Source organism: Heliangelus exortis, chromosome 4 (genome assembly GCF_036169615.1).
Source record: "Heliangelus exortis chromosome 4, bHelExo1.hap1, whole genome shotgun sequence".
NCBI lineage: Eukaryota > Metazoa > Chordata > Aves > Apodiformes > Trochilidae > Heliangelus > Heliangelus exortis.
The window spans coordinates 1,876,223-1,881,494 of NC_092425.1; the positions used below are offsets into that span (position 1 = coordinate 1,876,223).

Here is a 5,272-nt window from a genome sequence, read left to right on the forward strand (position 1 = left end):
CGCACGACATCGCTCTTTGTCACGACAGAAAAAGGGCAGCCCCCCCCGGGCGGGCAGAGGGGGAGGAGGTTGCGATATTTCTGCTTGCTCCCCGGGGGCTGGGGGGGTGACAGAGGCACCCATGGAGTGCAGGGTCTCTCTGAACACACACTGGTCTGGCCCCAGGGAATACCAGGTGGGATAGGTGGAGGCCAAGGTCCAGGAGCACGGGCAGGTAGGGCCACACCACACAGACCAGACCCAGGGTGTCAGCAAGGTCGAGGCACCTGGACCTTGGAATGAGGCTCTGGGTTGGCAGCCTGTTAGGCAAACATGCTGCTCTTGGGCCCCTTCCCTCCCTCAGGCTGAGGCACACGTTTGTGTCTGTAGTCTACCTTGTGCCACAAAAAAAAGGAAAAAAAAAAAGAAAAACCCCAAACGTGTTATTTCCTGCATCTCTTTTAATAGAAAAAATTGTGGCTGGTCACAGGTTTATTCCTAGAAGCTGTGACTCAAGTGGTTGAGATAAAAATCCTCGTGCTGCAGAACAACAGCCACATAGTAGCAGCTCAGGAGAGATTTGTACTGTGCCTAAGTTATTCTGTACCTTGTTAGAAAAAGTCTTGTATATCCCTGTAGTGGGCAGAGACAGCGTATTTGTGAAGATTTGTGTATTTATTTAAACATTCTCATTTAGGCCTCAGTGGAACTGTAGCTGAATTATGTGAGCCAAGATGCTGTCCCTGACTCCAGGTCTCATGAAACCAGAGTTTTGCAGTCTGTGTGCCAGGCAGTTGGAGTAACAGCTCTGTGAAGGAACCACAAAGATACCTCACAAGTGGTAAGTGAAACTCATCTGGAACAACTTCCACACCACACTGCACAAAGCATCTAGCAGAAAAAACATGTCAGCAGCATAAAAATCCTAGGGACAACTACAGCCATAGAAATTCTGTTTAATTCATATTAACACTGTTTGAAAATTTAAATGCTAACCCTTTTATTTCAGAGAGGGAATAGCTAAGACAGCCTCATACTTGGTTGGTGGCAGTTGAAACAGCCCCTGTACCACTTAGGTGCAGGTTGTTCCAAGTGACAGATCCATCTGCACTGGTTATACCACCAGCTGGGGATAAAGGTGCTCCACCCTACCCACCTCTCCAGTTTTGTGTGCTTTTTGGGTCTCTTCCAGCCAAATCAACATAAGATTTCCATTGCTGCTGAGGGAATCACAGCATTCTTCTTTAGGCAGCAGCAGCACTGACACCTATAGTTGCTTCTGCAGTGCAGCTGTTTCTAAAAACACCTCCATTAACAGGTGATTATAGAAGGCATTCTGAAATTTAAAGAAATCTATTTTTGAAAAGTGCCATGTGACTGTTGGATAAATTGATTGGTAGATAAATGGGAAACTGATCAAAAGGGGTGAATCAAAGGAACTTGAGGGTTGCATCAGAAAGATTGGTCAGTGCCCTCTTGTGCAGGGCCAAGGGGTTAATCTCAAAATTAATTCTTCTAAGACTTCCTTTTGTCAGTAGCAGAAATATAAAAAATTATCTAAATTAGTATAATTAAACAGACTGGTATTTCCAGTAGTTCCTAGGCCTGTTTTAGCTGAAAAGTTCAAGGAATTCTTGGATAATTTGATTAAGAATTATTCTCTGTTGCCAATCCTCTGCAGAATGAAGGCCCTGCTCTATTTCAGAGAGTCAGTCAAAGTTTTTCCTCAGGGAGTGATGCATTCTTACCACTCTACTTTAAAAATAAAAAATAGTTTTTAACCAGGGTGTTACTCCAAGAGCTAGAAGGGCACACTAACAATAAGACCAGAGCTCATCTGCCTTTCAAATTGTACACAGAGCACCTTAAGAATTACTCCAGATTTTGTGTGCATTCCTGTGAGGTACAGACCCAATCAGAGAGTCAAGATCAAGCTTAGCCAAATGCTAAGGGAGCCACGTTCTCTTTCTCAAGCTGAAAGAACAATCTGTTTGTACACTGTAAACCAAGTATTTCCCAACAGTACTTCATGGTCCTGATTCATTGTTGGGTTTTTTTTTCCTGCTTCCCTTACACCTGTGCAATGTTAGGGTCACACTTAAAGCACAGCAAGGTGCCAGTGCACCAGATGGTGACTGCCAGTGGGTGAAACAACAAATAATCAGCTTTTCCAGTGTTCTGAAGGGCCAAAGCCTCTCTGAAGTGGGTTTCTCAGTAGAAATTCAGTGAAACTGTAGCTAATTGCTGTCAGCCAAACCAATTGAAACCAACCTTCTTGAAAACAGCAACCATATTATAATTATAATTGGCAGGAACATAGCCACACCCAACCTTGCATTAACAATTACAGCCTTTTCCTCTCAACTCTTAGCTGGATTCATTCATTATTTAAATAGGATTAAAAAAAAATATATCCTGTAACTAAACACCCTTGAATGAAATAACATATAGCAATGGGCTGTTGGTAGAGGAACTATCAAGGTAAATGGGTAAAAATTTTGGATTGGCACTTTTTTCACAGATTTTCCCTAAGTTATTCTCTTCATTGTGGTCAGCAAATTCCCAGCAGTTCTATTTGTTCATTTTTAACCTGACCACACCTACTCAGACACTCACAGTCACTGTATTTTAAGTGACAGAGCCTTGCAGCCCAATAAATTACAAATTAGCCTAAGATTGGGACTAAGTTTTTAATATTGCCAGCTCAGGAATCTTGTAGTTCTCAGTTCTGAATTCTTGCAAATGCTTGAAAGGGAATTCAGGGATTAGAGCTGTAGAAACACAGGCAAAGGGTGTTGTGAAGACTCAAAACTACAGAAGCCAAATTAAAAACAGACTGTTTGGCTTAAAAACAAAACAAAACAAGCCTGAATCTCATTAATTTGGAGATCTTTACTGATTTTTGAAAGCTTGGGTTTATAGGATAGCACTGAACATATATCCTTATATATCACAGTAGAAAAGCTTCTGAAATTACAGCTTTAAAGGGAATCTTAAGGCAGATTGGGCAAAATCCCTTGTGTTGGTACAGTAAAATATACAAAGGGGAAAGTGGGATCTCAGGTTTTACAAATGAGTTTGCTATTAAACTATTAAAATTGCAGCCAAAGTACAAGTGGTAGGGGTATGGTATGGGCCTCAAAGCACGAGAGATATCATGGCATTAATGGTAAATCAATCATAACTTGCTGCTCTGCTGAGCCTGCACTCTGGGTACCATTTGTGGATTGTTTACTATCCTGAGAAGCTTGGCTCATGCAAAAGGTTAACATTATGCAATAGATTTCACCCAGCAAGAGGTATTACTTGTTCTACAACCCTCCCCTAGCCAGTTCATTAGCTTGCTGTCTCTGTGAAGCTGTAAAATCCTCTGTTTCTAATAACAACTGTGATCCTTAGGAGTAAACACTGTTTAAGCATGCATCTTTAAATAAGAACTCTATAAGAAAATAACCAGATTAAAATCTTCACTGCTTGCATTTTCAAGTACTAATATGTAGAGATAATTAAGGATCTTCTACCAGAAGAAGAATAAGACTTCTCATTAATGGAGATATGTAGATGAAATTACATCCAGTTCATAGCTTCTCATTAGAGAACTAAAATGAATAAAATTCCACTGACACTTCAGCAGTATTATCTGTCCCCACCTCCTTAGCATAGGGTCAGTGCTATTTAGATGTAATTTCTAGTGTCAGAGCTTAAAGTTGTTGTGAAGCTTTTGGGCCAGGGCCATCTCCAGGTTTCAGCTGGTGAACAGGTTTCTACCTTGGAAATCAAGGAGCTGCTGAACTGCAGCTTCAGGTGGTGAGGAGTGAGTTGAGCCAGCCTGGAGCAGCTGTGGCTCATGGCTCAAAGTACCCAAGACAGGTGTGCAGAGAGAGATAGGAAGTAATAAACTGCCTTAAAGGAGAGCAGGATCCCCCATAAAGAGGGATACACCTCACATTGACTTTAACAGAAGGTTTGTGTTCTGGAAAAAATACAGGTCCCTGCCAAATTTGAACAGTGGTAGTTTTCTTAAAAAAGAAAAAAAAGACATTTATATCAGTTAAGCTTTATTTTGTGAGAAAAGGGAAGTTCAGAAGTTTGGTGTTCTTTTCCAAAGCCTTATCTTGAACTCCAGCAGTATAATAAAAAGGATTTTTACATTTACAAATCCAAAGTGAAACATTTCAGCTTTTCTCCCCAAGCCTTGCAAAAACACACTTTGAAATTTAAATTTCCTGTCGTTCCAAAATTAGATAAAAAACAACCCTGAAGTCTCAAAATCACTGATGAAACAATTGGTGCTTTGCAGGCACATGCCTTGTAGTGACCTCTTACCTGGTCATGACCTTTAAATCCACCTTAGGATCCCAGGGGAGGGTCAGTACCTGACTGAAAGCTCCAAGTCCCAATTACACTGAGGGATCTGCACTGAATTCTATGCATCTAAAGAGCAAGGGTTACCAGAGAATAAAGGAGAAGCAGTGGTCTGTCAATATTAGTGTGGTTAGATAAGCAGAGTAGTGTCAGCAGGATGCCTGAGACACAACATGCTGGTGTTGTTTTACAGCCTGGAGCAGGGAGAAGCCTGGGAGAGGGCACTGCTGAACCAGCTCCAGGAGCCAGTTAGGTTTTTCCTTCATAATCCAGCTGGGTGAACAAAATGAGTGGAGTTTCTGGGGAGGGACCAGAACGGCCTCACTGACTCCCATTACAGGACCCAGGAAGAAAACAAATGTTCTGGGCACATTTCTAGATCAGTGGCTTTCAGTCCCTTGCTTTGTTTCTTGGAAAAAAAAAAAAAACAGCTGCTAAAATGGAGTATGCAAATTCTTTCTGAATCCATGAAGTTGCATCTCTCCAGAAGAGGTGCTGTAGATGCCCCAGGGACTGGGAGATGTGCATTGAACCAAACTTAGTTTTTCAACAGCTGCTAATGTCAGGGAGGGGAGAAAAGGCACTGTAAGGTAGAAGACACCTTACTGCAGAGGACAGCCACAGCTGCAGCTAACACTTTGCTAGTCTGTGATGCAGCAGGAGAGGCAGAATCAGACCCTTCAAGTTGTCTCTTTTCTGTACACTTCCTTAACACTGACATTTGAAATCTTCCAGTGAACAGACAGCATTCCAAGCCTGCATGAAAACTCTTCAGTTCTGTCACCAGGCCAAGGTGACAAGCATTTAAATTCAGTATATACTTAAAACTGTGGTGCTTTATTAAAACAGTATCCCCCAAGTGACAAGGATTTTAAATATGAGGCATGGCTGTCAGTCAGATATTAGCTCAGTCATTTGGTGGATATTA

At 41.8% G+C, this 5,272-nt stretch overlaps 1 long non-coding RNA gene across 2 annotated transcripts in view; it reads left to right on the forward strand.

Moving 5' to 3' along the window:
* The window catches only part of LOC139795658 (uncharacterized), a 28,726-nt gene extending 24,100 nt beyond the window's left edge, over positions 1-4,626 (forward strand). For both annotated transcript variants that reach the window (XR_011725632.1, XR_011725633.1), the window contains exons 5-6: positions 677-820; positions 4,538-4,626. This is a non-coding gene — a long non-coding RNA (uncharacterized lncRNA). The remainder of the gene's footprint in view (positions 1-676; positions 821-4,537) is intronic.
* The last annotated feature ends 646 nt before the right edge of the window (positions 4,627-5,272 follow it).